Source organism: Tamandua tetradactyla, chromosome 13, assembly GCF_023851605.1.
Source record: "Tamandua tetradactyla isolate mTamTet1 chromosome 13, mTamTet1.pri, whole genome shotgun sequence".
NCBI classification, from domain to species: domain Eukaryota; kingdom Metazoa; phylum Chordata; class Mammalia; order Pilosa; family Myrmecophagidae; genus Tamandua; species Tamandua tetradactyla.
The window spans coordinates 68,525,303-68,552,992 of record NC_135339.1 but is presented as its reverse complement, the minus strand read 5'-3'; the positions used below and the strand labels follow the sequence as shown (position 1 = coordinate 68,552,992).

Sequence of the window (27,690 nt, the reverse complement as noted above, 5' to 3'; positions counted from 1 at the left end):
GACCAGAGTAAAAGAAATTAAAAATTTCCCGAGTGGTTCAACAGCAGATTGGAGCTGGCAGAAGAAGGGATCGATGAACTGAAGATAAGACGATTGAAATCATTCAGCTTGAGGAGCAGAAAGAAGAATGGAAAAAGGTGATCAGAGACTGAGAAGCCTGTGGAACACTATTAAGCATATCAATATACATATTATAGGAGTCCCAGAGAAAATATTCAAGAGCATAATGGCTGAAAACATATCAAATTTTAATGAAAAACGTGAATGCACCCATCCAAGATGTTCAACTCCAAACAGGAAAGCCCAAAAGATATATTATGTGGAATATTGTAATGTCTGCCAGATTTCAAAGACAGAGAATTCTTTTATCTGCAAGAGAGAAGCAGCATGTCATATATAAGGGAGCCTTTTAAGGTTACATGCTGATTTCTCATTGGAAAACATGAAGACAAGAAGGCAGAGAAATTACATATCTGAATTAATGAAAGCGTAACATTTCCAACCAAGAATTCTATATATGGCAAAATTGTCTTTCAGTAATGAGGGCAAGATTTTTGACATTTTGCAATAAACAAAAGCTGAAGAAGTTTATCACCACTAGTCCAGCCCTACAAGTGATGCTTAAGAGAGTAGACAATGCACAGTAGACAATGGATTGAAACCACTTGAAGAAATAAAGTTCTCCAATGAGGGTAAAGGCATGGGCAAATATAAATGCTAGTACTATTGTATTTTTTGTTTGTAACTCCACATTTTATTTCCTACAGGATCTAAAAGGAAAAGTTGTAAAATGTAATGATAAATAATTGTTTTTGGACTCATAATATATAAATGTAACTTGCAAAATAACTACATAAAAGTGGGAGGTGTCACAGAGGAGTATAGGAGCATCATTTGTGTATACTGTTGCAGTTTAGTTGGTATCAAAGCAAATGAGATTGTTACAGATTTAGGATGTTAAATTTAAATCCTAAGGTAAAACTATAAGTAAAATACCAGAGAATATCCAAGCTCATAGTTACAGCAATTAGAGTACAAGGGAATGGGGAGTTAATGCATAGTGGGTGCAGTGTTTCTGTTGGGGAGATAGGAACGTTTTATTGATGGAAGTTGATGAGGGTATTGCAGTATTTTGTGAATGTGATTTATCTCATTGAATGGTATGCTTGGGAGTGGTTGAAGGGGGAAACTTTATGTTGTGTATCTATATTCCCACAATTAAAAAAAAGAGCTAAAGAGACAAGAGCAATACATGATTTTGGATGAGTTCTAGTAAGGGAGGAGAAGAGTTTTGAAGGGGTGTTATTAGAACTTGAAAAAAAATAGCAGATAGACTTATAACTTTATATCTATGTTAAGTTTTGTGAACTTGAAAACTAAGGGAAAATGTATGTGGCAATGTTACGTGGTTAAGAAGCATGATATATTCACCCTACACTCAAATGTTCAGAAAATGGATTGATAGGAGGTAGGGAGAAATTGAGAGAGAGAAAGAGAGAAAGAAAGAAGGGAAGGAAGAAAGAAAGAAAAAGAAAAGGCAAACGTGGCAAAAAGTTCTAATTAGTGTATCTGAGTATCTGGAGAAATAGGAGTATGTTGGAGTTCTCTGTATGGAGTTTGCATTATTTTTGTATTTTTGTAATTGTCTTATCAGTTTGAAGTTCAAAATAAGCTTTAAAAAATTTGCCTACCTAAAAAATCTGTGCTTGTCATTTTAGCCATCTTTCGTGTTTGTTGTATTATTTTCTAAAAGGTAAAATTGCCAATTTTATGCTAAATTAACTGTCATTTCAAAACCGATTCAAAATTTATATCAGTTGCATTTCACCAATCAATATTCTTTTTTTTAGTCCAGAGTCACAATTGCCCTGGATAAGGGTTTCTTAAACTTGGCATTATGGGTATATTGGGATGGATAATTTTTTTGTTGTGGAGGACTCTTGTGCATTTTAAGTTGTTTAGCAGTTCTTGTGGCTTCTATCTACGGTATCAGTAGTACTTCTACCCAATGTGACAGTGTCTTCAAACGTTGTTAAAAGTCCTGTTGCGGGCAAAATTAACCCGGTAAAAAACTTTTCCCCTATTTGATTCTTACACTCTCTAGGAGATGAAATTTCTATGGAAGCTCTTGTCAGTTCCTTTTCCCTTTTTCCAGCAGGACTTCTGACTACCACAATTCCCCTCTGTGGCTAGGATGTGATGTACACTAGTAATTCATCATCCATTTCTCCCTTCTGGCCAAATAGCTGTCATAAAATATTTTTCCTCTCATATTTTACCTTTAAATACCTCTTTATTGGACACATGCCCTCAGGTGAATGGGTTTCATAGAAAATGTATATATTATTTAAGTACATAGCTAATCTACCTCCCTTCAAGGCATTATGGGGAATTTAAATTTTTATGAAATAGTATTTGCCTTTGAGCAATGGATAACATAATTGAAGAATTAAACATTGAAAAATACTAATATTATAAGCTCATAAATAAAGGTGAAATGAATAGTGAATACCAATGCTACATAAATTTGAATTGCAGTTATAATCTCTGGTGTGACATGAATGAGCTTTATAGAAACAGTGAGATTTTGACTGGATCTTAAAGGTAGGATTACATTGAGAGGCAGAGAGAGTAGGAAAGTCAGAAGTGTTTCTAAAACTGGGCACAAAAATCTAGAAAATAAAATATTTTTCAGGGCCATGGTCTATGAACTATTCCAATTAGAAAAATGTTTCAAGAGAAATGATAAACTTTATATATATGTATATTTGTTTTCTGTTATGCTATAACAAATTACTTACCAAATTAGTGGCTTAAAACAACCCAAATTATCTAAAATTATTATCTTCCTATTCTTTAGTTTAGAAGAGCTATACAGGTCTCCCTGGGCTACACAGCATTGCCAGGGCTGCATTTTTTTCTGAAGACTCTAGAATCCACTTTTTTTGTTATTGTTGTTGCCTTTTCTGATTTCTAGAAGCCAGTTGCTTCCTTGGCTCATGGTCTCCTTCCTCCATTTTAAAGCCATAATATAGGACTGAGTCCTTTGCATACTGTCAAAATTCCAGTTCTCTTTTTCATAGTCATATCTGTCTCTTACCACAGCCAGGAAAAGTTCTCTGATTAAGCATCCATGTGATTAGATCAAGCCCACCTGGAGAATCCAGGATAATTTCCTCATCTCAAGGGTCTGAGGTTGCCCACACCTGCAAAGTCCATTTTTCTATTTAAAGTCACATATTCAAAGGTTCTGGGGATTATGATATGGATGCTTTCAGGGAGCCGTTATTCTGCCAACAACACATGGATTGGCCAAATGTGAATGTGTTGAATAATTGGTCAAAATGATTGCACTTAGGCCGGCAGAGAAAAAGGAGCTATTTATGGCTCTCCAGTTTTATAAAGAAGTTCAGATAATCATCACCACTGCACATACATGCAGATTATACTGTCATCACTTTAGTAGGCTTCATATCTATGTGTGTCTCTGCCCTTGTTCTAACATGTCTGTGTCATCAGCTGGATCACTCAGCAACGGCACAGGTATCACTTACAGTGCAACCAGGACAGGGCAAATGCCAAATCCTCTCATGGCATTCTCCTGGTTTATGTGATATGAATCAGGATGAAAAAGACATAAACGAGGCCTGAAAGACTCAGGACTTGGAACAAGTGTATTATATATATCACATGTAACATGTAGTCATGAGGTAAAGCTGAAGACAAGATAAAATGCTCCCCAACCAAAATAGTGATGATTGGACAATTTTGCTTTTTTTTTAAATATTTGTATGACAAATCTTCACCCACATACATTCCATACATGGGGTGCAATCAGGAGCTCACAAAATTGTCACATAGTTGTGTATTCATCACCATGATCATATTTTAGAACATCTGCATCACTCCAGAAAAAGAAATGAAAAGAAAAAAAGAAAAAAACTCATGCATACCATACCCCTTACTCCTCCCTCTCATTAACCGCTAGTATTTCCATCTACCCAGTTTATTTTACCCCTTATCCCCCTATTATTTACTTATTTATTATCCATTTTGCTTATTCATCTGTCCATACCCTGGATAAAAGCATCAGACACAAGGTTTTCACAATCACATTGTAAAAGTTATATCTTTATACAATCATTTTCAAGAGTCAAGGCTACTAGAGCAGAGCTCAACAGTTTCAGGTACTTCCCTCCAGCCACTCCAATACACCATAAACTAAAAAGGGATATCTATATAATGCATAAGAATAATCTCCAGGGTAACCTCTCGACTCCGTTTGAAATCTCTCAGCTGCTGACATTTTATTTTGACTCATTTCTCTCTTCCCCCTTTTGGTCAAGAACGTTTACTCAATCCCTTGAGGCCAAGTCCTCAGGCATAATTTAAGTAAGCCTAGCTTCTGCTTTGCAGGAACAAGTTCCATAAGGGTGAACCCCAACCAAGATCAAGGGCTTGGTCTTCTGATTTGGTTGTCCCCACTACTTGCAAGAATATCAGAAATCCTCCTCATGGGGAAATTGAATATTTCCTCCTTTTCTCCCCAGTTACCTGAGGGGGCTTGATTGGAAAATTTTTAAGGTAGTGAAATGGGTTAAGAAAGCAGACCACCACATACTCTAAATAGCAAGAGTTTAAAATTGAGGGAAATTTTGCCTCAGCCAGAAAACTTCTCATATCCTCCCTGTTGCAGTATGAGTCAATGACTTACTCCTCCAAATAGGGTTAACCTAGGGCTTGGGTTCTCATGATTAACATTTCTCCCTAAGACCTACAAGACCTAGAACTCTGCTGATAGGAAAATCATATAATGTCGGATGAGAAGTATATATATATATATATACTTATATATATATATTTATACATGGGCAGGCACCGGGAATCAAACCTGGGTCCTCTGGCATTCCAGGCAAGCATTCTTGCCTGCTGAGCCACCGTGGCCCACCCAAAAGTATATTTAATGATCAGCAATTTCTAATCCTGCATCATATTCTCCTGTGAAAATTTTTAATGCAATTTTATTAAGATATATTCACATACCATATAATCATCCAAAATGTACAATCAGTGGTTCACGGTGTCATCATATAGTTGTGCATTCATCATCACAATCAATTTTTAAACATTTTCATTACTCCAGAAAAATAACTATGAGAATAAATTAAAAATAAAAAGAACACCTAAAACATCCCATACCCCTAATCCCTTTCTATTATTTATGTTTTGTCCTTAAGTTTTTATTCATTTGTCCACACACTGGATAAAGGGAGTTTCAGCCACAGTGTTTCACAATCACAGAGTCACGCTGTAAAAGCTATATAATTATACAGTCATCTTCAAGAATCAAAGCTGCTAGAATACAGTTCAACGGTTTCAGGTATTTCCTTCTAGTTATCTACTAAAAACTAAAAGGGATATCTTTATAATGCATTAAAATAACCTCTAGAATGACCTCTCCATTCTAATTGAAATCTCTCAGCAACTGGAACATTTTTTGTTTCATTTCTCTTTTCCCTGTTGTCAGTCTCTCAATCCCACAATTCCAGGTCCAGGCTCATCCCTGGTAATCATATCCCACGTATCCAGAGAGATTTACATCCTTGGGAGTCATGTCCCACATGGGGGGGGGGGGGCAGTGAGTTTACCTGCAGAGTTGGCTTTGAGAGAGATGCCAAATCTAAACACAAGAGGTTCTCTGAGGTTGCCTCTTAGGCATAATTGTAAGTAGGCTTATCTTCTCTTTTGCAGTAATAAGTTTCAAGTGGGCAAGCCAGAAGATTGAGGGCCTAGTACATCAACTTTGCAGTCCCCAATGCATGCAAAAAATATTAGGAATTACCCAGGTGGGAATATTTCCACTTTTTTCCCCCCAGTCCCTCTAGAGGACTTTGCAAGTATTTTATTTTCTTACCAGATTAATCTAAGATATATCAGGGCATCACCTGGTACCAACGATATCTCACTCTTTATTCACAATCCCATGTTAATATGGTGTTCTAATAAACTGACCATACAAGATAAATTACATAGTGTGCTATATAAAATATAAATTTTGCACCCAGTGAAATATCTCTTCCTTTGGTCTCACACAGAATTTGAAGTTTTGAAACAGTCGAAGTGATAGGTTCAGTTGTCAACCTAACCAGGTGATGCTGCCCAGGTCTGTTGCTGTGGACTTAAATCGTCAGCATCTGAATTTCATCTATGACTGATTGTGTTTGTGGTTGGCTAAAGGGAGAGACTTCTAGAATGATTGATGTTTAATTTAATCATATGGAGGCTTAAATGGAGAAGTCAAAGAGAAGGAGGACTCAGAGCAGACATAGACTCAGATGTTTAGAGATACAGAGAGGAAATGTCCTTTGGGAAGTCATTTAACCAGAAGCTGGGAAAGAAGGCCAGCAGATGTTACCATGTGCTTTTTCATATGTCATCAGAATGCAGGTGAATGCTAGCTGTATTTCCTCTGAAGAACTGTAAATTTGTAACTAAGTAAATCCCCTTTATAAAAGTCAATCCACTTCTGTGTATTGCATTCTAGCAGCTTTAGTAAACTCAAACAGTCAGTATCATCCTTTACCCTTTAGTCTGATTTACCTTAGTCCTAACCAGAATTGCTTCCTACAGATATCTAATTGAAGTCTGGTCTCTTTTTCAGCTTTTTAAACAGTTGCTGTATGGGGTATTGCTGACTTTCATAGTTGCAGAAATCTAGCTCTGAGTCTCTGCTGTCACACAGATACCCAAAGTTTCAGGGACTGGCCAAGTTATGCAGAAAGAGCCCAGCATCTCATAATTTAGAAATAACCATTACAACTCAAGAATAGATATGCCTGCTGTAAGAGCCTACAACCTAGGAACCTTTACAATAGACCTTCCCCAGATAACCTAGGCTCTCGGATTCAATTCTCAGAGTTTGCACATTATAGTTAGTTCTTTTTAGTGAGGTGTTATAGTGTTTTTCTTTTCATTTCTGGCTTATTTCATTCAACGTACTGTCTTCAAGTTCCGTTCACCTAGTTACATGCCTCACGACTTAATTCCTTCTTGCAGCCACTCAACATTCCATTATATGTATAAACCACAATTCACCCTTCCATTCTTCAGTTGATATAAAGCTAGGCCACCTCCGCCCATTGCAAATTGTAAATACAGCCTCCATAAACACCAGTGTGCAAATATCCATTCACATCCCTGCTTTCAGTTCTTCCAAGAATATACCTAATAACAGTGTTTCAGGATCATATAGCAATCCTATACTTAGCCTCCTGTGGAACCACCACATTCCCTTCCAAATGGGCTGTACCATTCTACTTCTGGGAAATTTAAAATATATGTCCCAAGACATGCCTAAACTGCTATATCAGAATCTCCAGGAGATCACAGGGTCTGTATTTTTAAACCAGGTCCCCAAACAATGATTCTGAAAATAGCCAGCCATAGTCAGTTGCCTGGCTGTAGGAAATGATGGACACACATCCATGTTCCTGTTTTACAAGGTATGAAATTGGGGTCTGTTTAAGTTTGCTAAAGCTACCAGAATGCAATATACCAGAAATGGATCAGCTTTTATGAAGGGAATTTATTAAGTTGTAAGTTTACAGTTCTAAGGCCATGAAAATGTCCAAATTAAGGCTACAAGAAGAAATTATCTTTACTTGTGAAAGGCTGATGCTGTCCAGAACACCTCCATCAGCTGGGAAGGCACATGGGTACCATCAGCTGGTCTCTTGCCCCTGGACTCCGTTGCTTTCAGCCTTTGTTTCTTGTGGGAGTTCCTCACTTGGCTTCTCTGGGGCTGGGTTTCATGTCTTGGCTTTCCTTGGCTCTCTCCAGGTTCTGGCTTGCTTACATGTCATGAGAAGGCACATGGCAATGTCTGTTTGGCTTTGCCTGTGTGTAGGCATCTGTTCTCTCTGTTGACACTTTAAGCATCCCCAAATATCCCTGTCACTGTCAGCTGTGAAGGAACTTTTCTCCAAGTGTCTGCATCTAAGGTTTCTACAAAATACTTCCCCTTTTAAAGGATTCTAGTAAACTAATCAAGACCCCCCTTGAATGGGTGGAGTCCCATCTCCATCTAATCAAAAGGCCACACCCATAACTGGGTATTTAACATCTTCATGGAAGCAATCAAATAAAAGTTTCCCACCCTTAAGAGTAGGTCTGGCCCCACAAGATTGGATCAGAATTAAAATATCGCTTTTCTGGTGTACATAATAGTTTCAAACCAGCACAGGATCCAAAGGAGTTAAAAGATTTTTCCTGCACATTTAATGAACTAAAAGTCCTCAGCCTAAGTCCCCACAGCGCAATCACTTGGACATGGATAGTCCAGAGACTAAGTGTGCAGCTGTATATCTTCTGACCAAGGAACGGTTCATGCACAAAGGTATGCCTTTGCCCCCAACAATTAGGGTTTGGTATTTAAATATAGCAATAACAACTTAAATGTGTCTTCCCGAAAGTTGATGTTATATGTCTGTCATTTCCACCAAAGCACATATGGACAATTTCCTACTTCTATCATGAGGAAGATAGAAACACCTGATCTGAAAACCCCTGGCCTCTTGTTTTCTTCCTTACCTCTGCCTCCCACTTGCTGTATTCTGTTTGGAAGTGTTAGGCATCCATGACTTTTCTTAGACCTGTAATACATTGTCTGAAATCATTCTAGAGAATGGGGATTTGATTAGAGTGATGCATTTGAAATGTCAGAGGTCTCTCTACCTCATCTAAAAGAAATCAGGAACATTGATGGATGTGCTCTGAGATAATGTGAAATGAAGCAGATCTTCACAATCCTTTATAAAACTCTTTCATTACTCCATCTTTCTCCATTTTTTCCCCTTTGAGTTAAACAGTGTAAGTAATGCACACAAATGCATGAAGAAATGCAATTTGTATCAGTCATACCTAAGCTCTAATTATGTGTTTTTTCTTTAATGCCTCTACCCCCTAACTTTGAATATAATAGCCAGCAAAATTCTTAGTGTATTTTGCTTTTTAATTTAGGAAACTGATTACTGCCATAGTTCTTTGGGGGACCATTAATTTAGATTATTCAACAAATATTTTCTCTGCCCCTGTATGCCCCTAACTGATAGAATATGACAAAAGTGATAGGGAATATGTGGTTTTGTACAGGATTACATGATCACATTACATAAGATTGCAGTGTCCATTTTACTGGAGTCTTTCTCTTGCTAGATATGGGTTGGCAAGTAACCATTTTAGGGAACCCCACATGACGAGGAACTGCAAGTGGCTTTTAGGAGCTGAGGGCATCTTCTAGCCAGCAGCCAGCAAGAAACTGAAGTGCTCTTTCCTACACCTGTAACATACTGAATTCTGTGAGTAACCTGAGTGAGTTAGAAAATAGATTCTTTCCCAGTTAAGCCTCAGATTAGACTGCAGCCCTGGTTTACACTTTGATTGAAGGCTTGTGAAACCCTAAGCAGAGGACCCAGTTAAAATGTGTCTAGATTCCTGAAGTACAGAAATTGTGAGATATTAAATGCATGTTATTTTAAATTGCTAAGTTTGTGGTGATATGGTTAAGCTGCAAAACATAACTCATATACCCCTATCATATTGTAAGCATTGTTCTAAATGCCCTGGATACATAGTGTAAACCAAAGATAAAGTCTGTGCCTTCATGGAGTTACATTCCTGAGCTGGAACAGTCATTACAAATGTAAATAAAGCAATTATAGCTGATGGTAAATGCTGGTGACACTGAATAGTGTGATCAGAAAACCTCAGGGAAGGTTTTCTGAGAATGTGTTATTTAAATTCAGCTCTGAAAGATAGAAAGTCATGTGCATGCATAACTGAGGGAAGAGAGTTTTAGGAAGAGAGAACAGCATACACAAAGATTCCGGAGAATGGAAGATCTAGAAATTAATGAGTTTAGTATAGATGGAGCATACAAAGTTGGTAGGGAGCATGGCATTACTTGAGGTTGGAGACCTTAAGGGGACCAGTATGTCTTGATAAGAAGTTTGGTTTTATTCTAAGTATAAAGGGAAGACATTGAAGAGTTTTAAGTAGATGGATTATGATCTTATACAGTTTTGATTGGTAGGAAATCCTATGAATGATTTGCTCTTAGTCTTTGTTTGGGTTTAAGTGTGTTGCTCTGAGTGGGCACTCTGCTTCAGTCAGCTTGTTAGCACCTTGAGGGAGCCCAGTAGGGTACTTTGTTGCATAGAAATAAATGCTTCTATATTTTATGTATTTAACTAAATATACTTCAATTAAAATAGTTGACAGCATTAATACACAGATTATACTATTACATTGTAATGGATGAGGAAATTGAGGTCCTGATGTAAAATGTCTTAAATAAGATTGCCCCCCTAAATAAAGACCAAGCCATATGAATTATTGAATCGTTTTTTCATTAACTCAAGTTGCCTTATCCATGTATCATTAAAATTCCTTCTTATTATTCTTGATACTCTCACAAGCATTGTGGACAATCAAAGCTATATGCTAAGCCCCCAGTCTTGGGGTTTGTTTATATGAAACTTAACCCCACAAAGGATAGGTCAAGCCTACTTAAAATTAGGCCTAAGAGTCCCTCCCAAGAGAACCTCCTTTGTTGCTCAGATGTGGCCTTTCTCTCCAGCCAACACAACAAGCAAACTCACCACCCTCCCCCTGTCTACATGGGACATGACTCCCAGGGGTGTGGACCTTCCTAGCAAGGTGGGACAGAGATCCTGGTATGAGCTGAGACTCAGCATCAAGGGATTGAGAAAACCCCTAGAATGAGCTGAGACAGCATCAGAGGATTGAGAAAACCTTCTCAACCAAAAGGGGGAAGAGTGAAATGAGACAAAATAAAGTGTCGATGGCTGAGAGATTTCAAACAGAGTTGAGAGGTTATCCTGGAGGCTATTCTTACATATTAAATAGATATCACCTTGTTAGTCAAGATGTAGTGGAGAGGCTGGAGGGAACTGGCTGAAAATGTCGAGCTGTGTTCTAGTAGCCATGTTTCTTGAAGATGATTGTATAATGATATAGCTTTCACAGTGTGACTGTGTGATTGTGAATACCTTGTGTCTGATGCTCCTTTTATCTACCTTATCAACAGACGTGTAAAACATATGGAATAAAGATGAATAATAGGGGGAAAAAAGAATTCTTACTCTAGATTGATAACTATGTAGCTTTTAAAATGTGACACTGTGATTGTGAAAACCTTGTGGCTGACGCCTCCTTTATCCAGGTTATGGACAGATAAGTAAAAAATAAGGACAAAAAATAAACAAATAATGGGGGAGCAGGGATGAGGAGTTAAAAATATTGGGTAGATTGAAATACTAGAGGTCAGTGAGAGGGAGCGGTAAGAAGTATGGGATTTATGGGTTTTTTTCTTTTTATTTCTTTTTCTGGAGTGATGTAAATGTTCTAAAAATAATCATGGTGATGATTACACAACTATGTGATGGTACTGTGAGCCAGTGATTGTGTACCATATATGGACGGTATGGGTGTGAAGATTTCTCAATAAAAATATTTATTAAAAAAATTCCTTCTTATAGTCTATAAATGTACTGTACACTATTAGTAGTAGTAGTGTTTGAGTTTTAGAAATAATACATGTTCATTTTTTCATTATTGAAAATTTGGTCCATGGAAATAAAAAAAAAGAAAGAAAAAATCACACTGATAATCAGGTCAAATGTTGTATCCTTCTGCTTTTTTTAATGTGTACTTTAATTCATATTGAATTAAATGTTGTATCCTTATGCTTTTTTTAAATGTGTACTTTAATTCATATTGAAGATGTTATTTGTAATTTACTCTTTACCTAGTATTATATGCTGAATTTTTCTCTTATCTTTTTTTCCCCTTATCTTTAAATATTTATAAAACATGGTTGCATTATTCTAATGCATGGATGTGCTATTGTTTTTAAAGTCCCTTATTTGGGGAAGTTTATACAATAATTTAAATGTTTATTTTATAAATAGAGCTGGGATGATCAACTTTGTAAATTATTTTCCTCTAATTTCTGAGAGTTTTCTTACGGAAATTCTTAAGGAATTGCTAGGTCAAAGAATAGATCGATGTGGTTGACACATAGTTACAAACTGTCAAGTTTCTGTCAACTTCTGGTGATGGCAGAGATGAAGTGGCTTTATTTCTCCCAGGTCTTCCCTCTTACAGGTCATAATTTCTGGACATAATACAACACACAAGTGTAGGGAGATACTAAAAGGTGGAAAGAAGAAGCTGGGCTTCCTAAGGCGCCAAGGACTTGTAGAATGACATGGTAGTGAGTCTCTTCAGTTTTCTTATTTACCTTCCATATATCCCTGATGCACTACTCCAGGAGCCTCCAACCCTGGCATCACAAAACAAAACAAAGCTAAAAAACAAAACACCAGCAAGTGTTTCCCCTATCCTATGGGAAGAGGGTGGCCTAACAACAGAAAACCATTTTGGCAACACCAGCACTATAACAGCCAAACATCAATGATAAAATCAGACTTTCACACCAAGATTTCAGTGGGGCAGAGCACAGAGCTGATCTTCTACCCCATCCTCCTGCCTCATGGAAACAAGTGGCAACACTGCAATTCCCTATCAGCAGCTTGTGCTGGCAGACCATGCAGGGAGGTGATCTTCTATCCTCTGCCCGGTGGAGGAAGGCAGTGCTCTGATTCCCCCACCAAGGTAGTGTTAGTGGGGTCAGGCAGTGACCTGATCTTTCACCACCCATGGTAATGAGATTTATTGAGGTTATGCAAGTTGGAGGTAGTCACCACCATGCTTAATTCCCCTACTTCTGATGTCAGTGGAGACCATCAAAGAGGTAAACTACAACCTCCAACTGGTATCAATGAGACTGAAAAGAAGGTGTGAATTAGAGTTAGTATTCCACTTACTCACCATGTCTGGTGTATGTGGGAATGGGGAGCTGAGCTCCATCTCTTCCCAGCATCAACGGGTGAAGTGAGTTGGTGGGATGCTGACTAGTTTGCATTTTGCTGCCGCTTCCCTTCATCTAGTGTCAGTGGGGACCACCAGGGACTGAGCTTTAGCCCTACCCTGCAGCAACACTGTGGTGTGAGTCAGCCCTCTGATTCCTCTTCCCTGTGGAAAACAGATAACCCCCACACTCAGAGGCAATGAAACATGAGATGGTGCATGTTGGAAGGAAAAAAAAGGACCGAGTGGTAAGCGGAATTTCTACCCCACCCATCTGCAGTGAGACCATATGAATTAGTATTCCATTTTTGCCAGAGTAGTGTTGGTAGGGCCAACAGGAACTTAAACATATATACCCATTCACACTCATGCTGCATCTCAACAGAGGCACTGCAAGCTAAACAAAGAGTGAATAAGATCTGTGGTCTAATAACATAATATTCAGTATGCCCATGATACAATAAAATCACTCATAATGCAAAGAACTAGAAAATAAAAACTTGAGTGAGTAATGGCAAACAAGAAAATGCCAACACTGAGATAAATCAGGTATCAGTATTACCTGCAATTTTAAAGCAGTCATCGTAAAAATACTTCAACAAGCAGTTAAAAATTCTTTTGAAACAAATGCAAAAATAGGAAATCTCAGCAAAGAAATAAGAGCTACAAAAAAGAACCAACTGAAAATTATAGAGCTGAAATATAAAATAACCAGAAGCAAACAAATAAAAAAAACCTTACTGGATGAGCTCAATAAATATGACAAAATAAAATCAATGATCTTAGATCAACTGATTTTACCCAATCTGAAAAACAGATAGAAAATAGATTATAAAGAGAACAAGTTTCAAGGCCCAATGGGACAATAACCATAAAGTTTAAATTAATATCATCAGAGTTCTAGAAGGAGACAAGTCTCAGTGAGACTGAAAAAGTACTTGAAGAAATAAGGGGTGATTACTCTCCAAATTTGGTGAAAGATATTAATTTATTTACGTAAGAAGAGTAGTTACCTCAAATAGAATAAACCCAAAGAAGCCTACACATGAGCATCATAATTATATTACTGAAAATGAAACAAAGAAAAAACCGTGGAAGCAGCCAGAGAGAAATGACACATTACTTATAGGTGAACAGCAATTCAAATGGCTACATTTCTCATTTGGAAATCTTCTGGAAACCAGAAGAAAATAGCAAAACACTAGTCAAGTACTGAAATAAAAGAGTTGCCAACTCCAAATTCTATATCCAGTCAACTTTCTTTCAACAATGAATGAGAAATAAAGATATTCTCAGATAAATACTAAGAGAATTTGTTGCCGGAAACGCTATCCTTAAAGAATGGCTAAAGGAAATTCTCACAAAAGAAAGGAAATAACAAAATAAGGCATTGAAAAGAAAGGAAAGAAAAATATCAGAATAGAGGTAAATAAAACAGACTGTTTGTCTTAGTTTTAAAACATTTTAAAATCATGTTTGGTGGTTGAAGCAAAAATTATAATGCCATCTGATGTGGAATTCAATGTATATAAGAGGAATGCTTAAGAAAATTATAGTTAAAAAGTGAAGAGTCCAAAGAGACTAAAATAAAAATAGAATCATGAAATAAAATTTCAACTAAGCCACAGAAAAGTGAGAAGAGAGAAACTGAAAACAAGTGATAAAGTGGCAGACTAGAACCCTAGCATATCAATAATTGCCTTCTATGTAAATGTCTAAATGCAACAATTGGAAGAGGGAATTGGCAGAGTAGATAAACTCACATTCATGCACACATATAGTAAAACATGATCCAACAACATTCTGTCTACAAGAAACTTAACCTCAAGTATGACACATGTAATTTGGAAGTAAAAGAATGGAAAAGGATGTACTGTGAAAACGTTAATAAAAATATCAGTGGTAGCTATATCAGACACAGTAGATCTTAGAGTAAAGAAAATACTAGAGACAAAGAGGGTCATTATGTCATAATAAAGGATCAACCATCCAAGAATACGTAGCAATCCTTAATATATATGTACCAAATAACAATGCTTTAAAATGTATGAAGTGAAAACTGATAGAGATGAAAGGAGAAAAAGGTTTCTGCCCATTTTTCTCCTTGGAGGATCAGTGTATGATCAATGCTTCTCATTGCCCCTCATTTTCTTACTTGCAAAATTATTATCCATTCTTTTTTCTTCCAAATATGATACATGAAAAATAAAAATCATTCACTTTGGTGTGCGTACATTTGACCATTTTTGTAATTATTGATTATATATTAACCTATCTAAAATTTGTAGCTTAAAGTAAAAATATACATTTATATTTTCCTCATAAATATTTGAGTGGGGGTTGGTGGGGACAGCTTGTTTCTGCTCCCTGGGGTGTTGCTATTGTGCATCAATTGGAGGCTGAAGGACCCACTTTGTAAATGGCTAATCATGGGACGGGAAATAAAGTGCTGCCTAGCAACTGCTGCTCAACCAAGGCTGTGGGCTGAGGACCCTGATTCCTCTCTCCTTGGATTTCTTCATGAGCTGCTTGGGCTTCCTTGAGGCATGGTAACTTGGTTTCAAGAATCAAGTGTTTCCCGAGAATCAGGAGCAAGTTGTGTTGCTTTTTATGACCTACCCTCTGAAATTACATAGTATAACTTCCGCCATAGTCACAAAACTACCCAGATCCAAAGGGAGAGAGTATAGGCTCCACTTATTGGTGAAAGAATAATAAATATTGCTTTGGAAGATGAACACCTGAAATGAAATAAATTGTTGAAGAATTTTTGGAAAATGCAATCTGCCACATTTAGAAAATTTTCTTGTTTCATAAGGATATGTGTAGACGCCTAGCTGCTATATAAAACATTCTAAAATCTCAATGATTTAACATGTTGAAATTATCCCACAGTCAAATTTCAGTCTGATATGAGGAGGGGTGAGGTGGGGCTATGTTCCACACACTCATTTATGAACTTCAATACCATGTAAGTTATGGGGGATTGTCCATCCAGCAGACATGGAAATTGGAGAGCTTGCATAAGACACACTGTCTTAGCTGTGTGGGCTTAGAAGTGACACATCACTTCCACTCTCATTGCATTGGTAAGAACTAGTCACATCCCTCAACTAAAGAGACTGGGAGATATAGATTACTTGTATGACCAGGAAAAGGAGAAAAGACTGGAGAGATTTTTATCCTTTGCTGTTACTGCTTATAGAAGTTGTCCATATAAGGTTAGTGTCCTTTAGGCTCTAATGTTGCAGATACATTCTCTGGCTAGTCATTTTTCTCTTGACTTTGTAATATTTTTCTGCTGTTGGTTAGATAGAAAAATGTGTTCATATTAATGTAGTTAAAATTTTTTCATGTTTTTCTTGTTTTTGCAGTTAGAAATCCTGACTACCTTGGGATATTAGATGAATGCTTATCCATGCGTTTTCATTTTAGTTTCATTGTTCATATTTAGTAATTTTTAGTTATCTTTACTTTGTATGTGTGCATGGTGTGAAGTAGGGAACCCAAATATATTTTTCTGATATTAACTGTCCAGAAATACTTTGTGAAGGCAAACAACTATTCTTCCCCCACTTGCAAAGATATTATTTTATCATGTACTAAATTCCTCTTTGGGAAATTTCAGTTCTTTTACAATGATCTGTTTATGTATTTCAACATTAGTATTATTTTTAAAAATATCTTAAAGCACAGGAACCTCTTCATAATTTCTCTATTTCACAATAGCCTTGTTTAGCATAAATATTTAGTTTTCTGTGCACATGTTGATAAATATGTGTTTTTTGTAGGCCCTATACAATTATTTTATAATTTGCTTTTAGTTATTTTGCATGGGTGTTCCTGGCAGGCTCCAGGAATCAAACCCAGATCTCCAGCATGGCAGGTGGGAATTCTGCCACTGAGCCACTATATGGGTGATTTTGTAGTGTGTATGTGGATGTGTGTGTGTGCGTGCACGTTTTTAAAAAATTACTGAAAGCAGATATGATAACTATTTGTCTATGACTATTATATAATAGCCACCTTAAGGCACTCTCATTAACTCCAATGCCTTTTTTACTTAATTTTTTTTTTTATTTCTTGTGATATGCTTTTTTCCAGAATATTTTTTTCTTTTGTATTCTAAGTGCTATGCTTCAAAAACAATTATGCTGTAAAATGCTTAAAACACTATATGATATGTTTTCCCTGATTATTCATCATTGTTTGAGTAGAGATTTATATGGCTCTTTACTTTGCACAAAGTCATGTTTGCTATGTTTTCCTCGATTTCTCTTGTTTACCAACTGAGTTTTCTTGGAGACAGATGAAGAGTTGATTTAAATTTTACTGCAGCTTAATGATCTAGAAGCTCAGGTGGTTGGAGAGGAAGAGGAAACTGCAGGTATGGCACTCACACCAAGAGATCAAACCAAGCCCTGGGTTTGGTGAGCATATCTAGTGCCGATAGCCTCCATTTTTTGTTCATCGTGTGACTCTGTCTGATCTCTTTCATCATATGTTTTAGACAAGATCCATGCTTGATCAGGATGCACCCTTCCACCTGCTGACTTTTTCCTAGAGGTGCCTCTGTAGTGCCCCTATTCTTCCCCTGTAGATGCTTCCGGGTGTTGAACATGTTCCTCAGTCATCATGGGTGTGTTCTTCTCTTTCATCGTCCATGCCTATTCTCCCTTCTTGCCTTCTCTCTTCTTAATTGCAGTGTATGTGTGTGGTTTTGCCTGATTTTATTCTATATACTTTACAACTCTGGACCGCTTTCCAAAAAGACCAGATGTGAATGGACTCTTGATGTCTTTCTTTGATCTTGCTCCAACATTATGCGATGAAATTCTTCAATTTCTTCTAAGTTGTTTTGTGGACAGTGTTCATGTAGAAGCCTGTGCTAAAATATCCTTCTGATTTTTACTTTCTTAGAAAAAATCGTATCTAATTCTTTTCCTTTACTCATATTCTATAACCAAATGTCCCATATCACCAACATTTTGGCTTAATACTTCCATGAATACTCTAGTGTTTAGAATATTCTGTTGGCTTAGAAAATGTGTTTTCTATACTCCTTCTCTCCAACTTGCTATGTATTAGTTGCTGCTACTTGAGTTATTGTATAACCACCATCACTACCACCACAACTGCTGTATATTGGGCACAATCCAGTATTTTTCAACATTTGCTTCATTGTCCCCTGTTAAAGAGCATTTGGGGATATTTTTTTCCTAGTTGGCATCCCCACTCCATGATTTTTTTCATACCACAGATATGCACATATAAACACAGAAACACGTATATTATATGTGTTTATGTTCTTTAACACTTTGGAGGGCCAAAAACATTTGTAATTTCTAAGTTTTTTTACCTTCCCAGAAGCAATTTTCACCCTGTTGGAAACAGTATCATCCTGTTATAATTAGGAGCTTGATGTAATCAACATACCACACAATGCATTACTTACTCTGTATTTATATTTATAGTATATTGTGATTGATTGATTAATCCTAGATGGTTGACTGGCTATTTCTCTGATGTGATGACGGATTAATTAAAAAAAAATTTCTACTCACACATAGCAGCCTATAAATTCTACCTTTCAAATGCTTAGACAGCCAGTTGTGTTCTCTTGTCCCTTCCCTGGCTTGATCTGCCTTCCCAGGTTCTTTACCACATACAGTTCTGCAGACCAAACCATGAGAAATGAGTGATGTCAGAAAACTGAAGGGCTGACAATATATCATGCCATGTGGCAATTGCACTGTCTGCAATTGTAATCAGATCTTCAAATGTTAATCACTTTTTGTTTTTCTTATTGACTGTATAAAAGCTCTGGAACCAAGCTGAAAGAGAAATAAAGCTCCCTGTCTGCTGTGACAGTAGGAGACTCCAGTCCTAAGGCTTTCTAACAGGAATGCATTTTCCTATTTGCAATCAGGAAGGAGTTCTATCTCTAAAGCACAGTTTCTAAACAAAGAATATTGCCATCACGCTTGGCATTACTGGTATTCTATGGAAATATCATTTAGGTTGTATTTTTAGAATATCATTTTATTTATTTACGAGTAGTAGTCATTGTTTGCATGCGGATTTGCATTCTAAACATGTGTTTTGCAATTTGATTTTTCCAAAAAGAATTAAAAGCATACAGGAACATGTTTTTATCCTATGATCCTGTCCTCACTGGCCAGTGTTGATTGAAACATGGATGGATAGCCAACTCTGGGTTGTCATCCATTGGTAGGTTGATTAATTAAATTACCTTTTAAAATTTGAGCTAAGAATATGGACAAGAATCAGTCTGCAGTGGACTGCAGTAAAAATGTATGTAGAACATAGCTAGAATTAGCCTTATAGAAAATAAAAACCATTAGAATATTGCCATTAAGGTAAAACAAAAACAAAGAGCTTTTATATGTAGAATGGACCAAAAATATACTGTGAAGCAGAAAAGAAGAGAAACTAAAACCTATGCAGCCCCAGGGTAAGTAGATAGGATGATTTCCTGTCATTGGTGCTTGCAATTGGATTATATGGATGAGTTTGTACCCTTTCAATAAACCTCCTTTTAACTTTTGTATTCAACTAGAATCTTGAATAGATAAAGACTATTTTTTTTTTTTGCCGAAAACTAATTCACAATGAAACTATCCCATGAGAATATAAATCCCATGAGATTTGAGATCTGTGTGTCGTGTTGACCACTGTATTTCTAGTGCCTAGTGCAGTAGCTGTTCCATAGCAAGTACTCCATGTAAATTTGTTGGATTAATGAAAGGAAATCTGCATGAGTAGCATGCACTTACATTGCAGAATCGGTTTTGTCTTGCAGATGTTGAAATGAAGGCACAGAAGTAAAGCAGTAGAGTGGAGAGATTATCTGAAAATGAGGAAGCATTTCATTTGAACTTCCTTTCTTCCTTTTCGTGGTGTGAGGATTTTTTGTTTTATTTTTCCTTTTATTTTCTTGCAGATTTCAAGTAAGAAACTGAACTTAAGCTGTCAAATGCTGCTGTTCACTATTGCTGGCAGAGACCACTCAAAGAGATTTTGATGATTTGACATTCTAAGGACAATTTCCTAGGGAAATACCCCATGCATTTTCTACATAGTGCACATTAAAGCACTTAACAAAACAGCACAATTCTTCAGACTTCTGGATTCCACAGACCATTACAATTTCAAAAGAAATCTTGAGGTTCAGTATAGGGTTGCAAGGTTTTATTTATCCAAGTAAAGCATTAGCCACACCAAATAAGAAAGAAAGAAAATACTTACCATTATTTCACTGGAAATGAATGTAATGATGTTAACAAAGAATGGTTATGCTCTGAAAAACTAGTATCAGATTAAAGGACAGTTTGAAAGCAACATTCTTGGTTTAATGAAAAGCCCACTATGTTGTTTTATTTTTTTTATTTCGTAGTGGTCTGTTGAAAACTGTAGCCCTCAAAGACTAAGCTCTTGCTAACCTTTGGTCCAAGATTGACCAAATATTTCAAAATCTGAGATACATCAGCTCAGATAACTGAAAGACCTATTCTTTTGCTCCTTGATTGACTTACTCTAGTAACCAATGAAGATTTCATGCTGATGAACCATGTTGATCAGCAATTATATATGCCTTTGTAATAAAAATTAGCCATATTAAGAATATTTAATAAATGTCATTTAGTTGATAGACACAATCTGTCAAAACGTGAAGAATTTGTTAAATTCTATTATTTAACAAATAATAGAATAAAAGCTGATTTAATTGCCAGCTTTTATTCTATTATTTGTTAAAATACTGTGTGGTAAAACTGAATTGCCAAGTAAGTCTGCTGATTAGACTAAAGTGGCGAGCTTAACTTTGTTTGACTGTCATTATACTTTTGGTCCTACCCAGTCATATTATAAGAAGATCTCTTGAACCAAAGAGAATCTAGGCTAAGGAGAGTAAATAACTGTATAACATCATCTGCAAACATCCACAATTCTGTGGCATTATATCAAATGCATTTTTTACCATTAAAGTTTTGGGCATGAATGTGCAGGTGCTGAGGGAACCTATGGCCAATCATGTTATATACCTCCCAAGATACTTAAATTATGATAACCTGAAAAATATCCAATCAATGCAAATTCATTTTGCTATTAATGTTATAAGAGTTATCGCCAGATTTTCTCTCCTTTTAAGGGTCAAATTCAATGGAAGTTGAAATTTGATTGAGCTGCTTTTTAAAAAATTTTAATCAAGTGTTACCTCAGCAGGCAACAGATGGAGGAAAAGCCATTTGATATCAATTCTGTAGCAATGTGCCCAGCACACAATATGAAGCACAGATGTTTATCTGCAATGGCCATAAAGTTGGAAAATGAAAACCTGGAAGAAAGCTATTGAGATCCAAAACCTCTTCAATGCCACATTGTAAACAGGGAGGGCAGCCATCAAGCCATCAGTATTAATACCTGATTCTCTTAGAATCTTCTAGTAATAGAGAATACACAAAACAATTTCTACTCGGTACTGAAATCTCAAGTCAGAGATGTCCTTTTATTTTCCTTCTTCAGAACAGTGCTTTCAATTAATATATTCTTGGGAAACATTCTTTTTCCTTTCTTTTTACCCAGAGTCTCTGTTGTGTTTTCATACATTTTATTTTATATCTCATAACTATATGATGAAAGCCCAAACTGATTCTCACACATCCTTTTGTCTCTCTAAAAATGCATAATTTAAACCATTTAGTCCTTTTCCCCTCCCCTTCCCTTCTCCGTCTCCCCTTTTCCTCTGTTTTTCTCCCTGCCCCCTTTCCCACTCCCTCTTCTTTCTTTCAGCTTCCTAACATTAAAAAGAAAATGCTGCTACCAGTGACTTTCAGACCTGGGATTCTGACTTTTGGCTATAGCAAGAGCAGTAAGAAGTGATTTGTTTTGTTGGCTCAGCCAATGGCCACACTTGATCCAAGCAACAGTACCCCTAGCAGCAGCAGTGGAAGCAAGGGAAATGACCAGCTGAGCAAAACCAACCTATACATCCAGGGATTGCAGCTAGGCATACTGACTATGACTTTGCCAGACTGTATCAGCCATGTGACAAGATTGTCCCCACTAAGACCATACTGGAAAAAACCATAAACAAATGCAAAAGCTATGCCATTGTGGACTTTGACAGTCATTCAGCAGCACAGAGAGCTATAACAGCACTTAGAACAGTGGTTTATAAAGACAGATGGCAAAGTAACATTAGCAGGACCCTACAAATTTATACATCTCAAACTTCACACCATCAATGGATTAGTGATAACTGGAGGGGATACTAAAGCCCTTTGCCCAGGTTATCCCCACCCAAACACTTTGAGACATTGGTGGAACCAGCAAAGGGATCAGTTTTGAAAGGATGGAGTCTTCAGAGAAGGGTGAAGTCATTATCACCCACTTTAATGTAAGATATATTAAGATTCCCCATGGAGTACAAGCCCTGTTTGATCCCTTGCTATGGCATATTTTCTGATGGTGAGCCAAAGAAATGACAGAAACAAGGAAAATTTTGTATCAAGTGGATGGGCCTGGCCAAGGGAATGGAGACATGGGTGGTAAGAACTTGACCTATGACACGACCAAAGCTCTTCAGAACAGTTTTACCCAACCCCTTGTAACATCACCCCAACAAGGATGCTAACTCATACTGCACTCTCCCTGTGTCTTCTGTCTTCAGTGTCTGCATATCAGAGATTGACTCAGACATCTCCACTATAAGTACCTAACCTGACTTGGAGGTACCACTAGTCATACCTCATGCAGCCTTCAGTTTCAGTTCTGACATCAGGGGTAAATCATCCTGTTTCTCTCCAGCCTGCCCCCATGATGCAACCCTTGACCCAGCAACTGTCCACCTCTCCATCACTAGCATAGACAGTATATACCAATAGCTACAGCTATGCAAGGAGCTTCCATCTCCCAGTATACTTCTGTGCCTTCTTCCAATATTTTCAATGGATACTCCCTCAGACCATGGGGTCTAGTCTTTCCATTTCAACAAGTAACAGTAGCAAAGCCTACCTACCTTGCTTTTCACAATTTTTAATTTTGTGGATATTCTTTTTGAATGAAATTTCATATGGAGCTTTTTGGGGGGCTAGGCACAGAACAAGGTAAAATATTAAATGGGCAATTTGGAATTGGCTTTTCCTACTTCTGTCCTACCAAATCCTGGAGAAAAGACTGAACTTTGGCTTAAGGAGGCCAAGATGTGACCTTGGCTCATTAAAGAGACAAGCTCACAGTCTTTGAAAGCCATTGTTGAGCCAAATTTAGATGAAGATTAGGTCTTCCTCGACATGATCCAGAAAAATGGACTTAATGATTTCTAACTCTTCTCACTGCTGGGGCCGATACCATCTGAGTATGTATCTTTCCCAGCTATCGCTCTTCAGGAATACCTGCTTTCCTGCCTCCTGGAGGGTTTTCTTTTCTTTTCTGTCTGTGTCCCTGGTGGGTCTCTTCCCTATTGCACATCTGTGCTCACAGTCTTTGCAGCTGTGATGTTGCTGAATACACTTAGGTTCCTTCCTCTGTGAAAGAACAGCAGCCTGACCTACAGTGTTTCTCAGCTGAAGGCAACTTTGTCTCTCAGGAGACATTTGACAATCTCCAGAGACGTTTTTAATTGTTATACCTGAGGAAGAGCTGTTGCCATCTAGGAGATAGAGAACAGGGATGCTTCTAAATGTCCGACTATGCACATGATGCCACCAATCCCACACACACACACATAACAAGGAACTATCTGGTCGAAAAAATAGCAATGGCACCAAGGTCAGGAAACCTTGATATAGGATATAGACACTGTTTTCATTGCCTCCATAGGGGCATAAGTCATGGTAGATTCCCCACCCCCACCCTGGACACACACTGCCTTTTGACACTTGGGGGAAACAAAACTGGAGTCCTTAACTTCTTTCCATGTTTTGACTTCTCTGCATACAACAAGAGCTGACCTTGAAAGGATTTTGATTGTGTGTGTGCATACATATACAGAGGGATTGAGGCAGCTCTGTGCTTGTGCTGTGCAGGGATGGGAAAGAGGAAAGCTCTCTACAACTGTCCAAACTGATCTGTCCTTTCCTTTTGTATTTTGAGTTCCTTTCCTAGGGAGCCAGGGCATCAGAAATAATTTTCCCTCTGGTGGAAGAACGACAGGGAGCTAGGATAGAAAAATGCAACAAATCTCATCTGATTATTTGCAAGGTCCTTTAAAAAAGCCTGTATCTTGCTTTTAGCTTGGTTTCCTTCTGCAAGATCTGGCAATGCCCCTGGAGACAAATGGGTAGAACGCCTTTGCTCTCTAGGAGTTATAATCATGCGCTAGTCTTCTCCCAGTAACTTCCTTACCAACTAAAAGAGGAATCTGCTTCCTTCACTTCAAGGTCAGGTGCCTTTCCACCAGACAATCAGCGCAGAAATCTGGTGATTGGAGAAACAGGTGTTCATTATATTGGCTGCATGTAGAGGAAAGAAATGGTAGGGGAAAAAGTACCTGTAGCATCAGTTGTTGCTAATAGAACTCAAGTCCACCTTTCCCTTCCCTACTGCCCATACTAGAATTGAGAGTTCCAGTGCTTTGAACGCCTAGACTTTCTCTTTGGATTCATGATGTATAACGTGTAATTTGTGATAAGAACTGCATAAAGGTAGGGGATGAAGGAGTATAGGGAGATAGTTTGTGTACATTATTGAAGTTAAGTTGGTATCAAAGCAAGTAAGATTCTTATAGATTTAGGATTTTAAGTTAATCCCCATGATTATTGCAAAGAAAATATCAGAGATTATCCAAGGTCATAGTAACAGAAATTAGAGTGCAGAGAAATGGAGAGTTAATGCCTAATGGGTATATTGTTTCTCTTTGGGGAAATGAGGAATGTTTAGTAATAGATGGTGGTAAGGGTACCACAACATTGTAAAAGTGATTAATCCCACTGAGTAATATCCTTGGTAATGGTTGTGATGGGGAAGTTTATGTTGTATATATGTTCCCACAATAAAAAAGAAAGATCAAAAGAGACAATGACAATTAAATGTAATACATGGTCCTGGAGAGGATCTCCCAAGAGAAGAAGAAAGGCTCAAAAAGACCTTATTAGGTCATATGAAAAAATTGGTATATGGGCTGTAAACTTTATATCAATGTTAAATTTCTTGAGCTGGATAACTGTATTTACGGTGGCTATGTAAGTGAATATCCTCAGTCTCAGGAGATGTACATGGCAGTATTAAGTGTTTAAGGAGCATAATGTATACAGCCTACACTCAAGTCTTTGTGAAAATGGTTTAATAGAAAGACGAATAGGTGATAGATACATAGATAGATAGATAGATAGATAGATAGATAGATAGATAGACAGACAGATAGACAGATAGATGGAAGGATACAGCAAGTGTGGAAAATGTTAAAATTCACAGTTGTGGGCATCTAGGAAGTGTAGGGGTTGGGGTTCGCTGTATGAGGTTTATGTAACTGTCCTATCAGTTTGAAAGTATTTCAAAACAAAAAGAAAAAAAATTAAAAAAGTGAATTATAGACCAACCTACACTCAAGGGGAGGAGGTTATACAGTTTGTGGATCATTTAGGGGTCACTTTAGGTGTGTCTGTAACAAACAGAAAAAGTGTAGAAGGAATGATGGGGCAGGTATGAAACTGATTTGTATCTATAGAAAGATCAGCAAGCATAAAATGGACATTTGTCTTTGCCCAAGTGTCAGTTTTCCAATTTCATTTTCCTTTGCCTTCTGTTTATAAAAAATAAAATAAAATTCAAACACATTATCAACTTTAGACTTGGGCAACTAATACCTGTCCTGTGACCTATGCTGAAGAGATCCCTGCCTCCTCCAGCTGTGTCCTTCTATATAGGTGGAGAAGTCTGTGGTTCCAAGGGGGAAAGCCTGGCTGGTGCCCATATACCCTTCCATAAGCTGTCCCCTACCAGAACCATTGAACTCTTTGCCCAAATAGCTTCAACCCTGCTCTCAAGAGCTTGCAGTCCTTTTTCTCAGTCTCTTCTCCCAAAGAAACACTATCCTGCTGATGCACAGACCCTTAAATGGTTCAAAGTCAACTTTCTTCAAGAAGACATTGAATGACAATTTAGACTCATATTCTGAGCTCTGTGAGCTGCCCTCTATATGCAGGTCACGTTCTGGAATGGTGAGCCCATGAGGAATTATCCATTCTGTCAGATGGTCATCAGTCAGTTTAAGCCAGACATACATGCTCCCAGTATGTGCAGGAGAGCTACTCTGCTTTCTGTGGAACCAGGTCCAGGCATCTACACTCAGGGCACAGGCTGGCTCCACATTGAGCTAATAGGGGCTGGGGAAGGGGCCATCCAGTACATCATGAAATATTAACTGCTTTTAAGTAGCTTTTGTTCTTGGTTTGGCACTTGCCCTGTTACTGCAGTACGTTAACTGTTTTCTGAAGCTTTGAGAAAGATGTTTCAACCAGTTCTTACTCATGGTTCAAAGCTTCTGTTGAGGGACAGAGCCTTCAAGCTTCTCATTCCGCCATTTTAGTTGTGGCAGGACTTCTATAATTTTCTTTTAACCGGTAGAATATTGCAAAAATGATGCGATGTTATTCCCATGACCCACTTAAGTTATATGGTGATGTGATGTCATGCTCATGATTACATTCCATTATACGAGACTTAGTCTTAGCAGGCTAGGGAGAGAGACTCTCTTGCTGGTGTTGAAGAAGCAAGCTACAGTGTTGTGAAGAGCCTGTGATCCCATGGAAGGGACCACATGGTAAGAACTGGGGCAGCCTCCAGGATTCATTCGTACAATTGCAAAGAGCTAAATTCTACCAATATCCATGTGAGCTTGGGAGAGAATCCCCAGTTCTATGAAAGAATGCAATCTGGCTGATGAATTGACTGAAGTCTGTAAGACCCTGAGCAGAGATCTACACTGAGGCCAGAATCCTGACACATGGAAACTGTGATAGTGTAAATGCATGTTTTTTTTTTGTTTGTTTGTTTTTGCATGGGCTGGCGCCGGAAATTGAACCCAGGTCTCTGGTATGGCAGGAGAGAAGTCTGCCTGCTGAGCCACCATGGCCCACCCAGCACATATTGTTTTAATCCATTAAGTTGTGATGAATTTTAGGCAGGATCCTAAAAGTAATATACCAATCCTGTGGAGTTTGGGCATTGGTTCTTTCTATCTTGTTCTTGGTCTTTCTCACAGCTTTTATAGTCTGACAATCTATTCTGACATTTTTTCCTTAGCATTAAAGAACATCTGGGAATGCCAAGTTCCTTGTACTATTTTGTTTATTGTTTTTAGAATTTTTTATTTGATTTAGTACAACTGAGCTAGATAGTCATATTCAAAGACACCTCATATTTTTTGATAATCTTGCTTGACTTATCCTCTTTCCTTCCCTATATAAAATTTTCTTCAAGTATATGCTTATTTCCCCAACATCTTTTAATACCATGCTCTGCCTCTTGACACAGGCAGAAATACTTTCTCTTCCCACTTTGATATGTAAACCACTTTCTTTGTTCTTTTACTATTTTTTAAAACATAATTTGTTACTCAGTAATTTCACGTGAGCCCTTCCTTTTCCAATTAGATTATGTTTTCCTAGGGCGGAAGGAGGGCAAATCCTCAAATCCAGCAATCCCTAGTTATATGCCTTGGATATGCTGGGGCTCTCATTAACCATTCGCAAGAATGAATGACTATGATATTGTTGA

The 27,690-nt window shown here is 37.6% G+C and overlaps 1 long non-coding RNA gene and 1 pseudogene across 1 annotated transcript in view; both read left to right on the top strand.

Moving 5' to 3' along the window:
* LOC143654266 (uncharacterized) overlaps nucleotides 1-27,690 on the top strand; it is a 220,736-nt gene that overhangs the window by 113,855 nt on the left and 79,191 nt on the right. The window lies entirely within an intron of this gene.
* Nucleotides 21,541-27,211, top strand: LOC143653215 (RNA-binding motif, single-stranded-interacting protein 2 pseudogene; annotated as a pseudogene).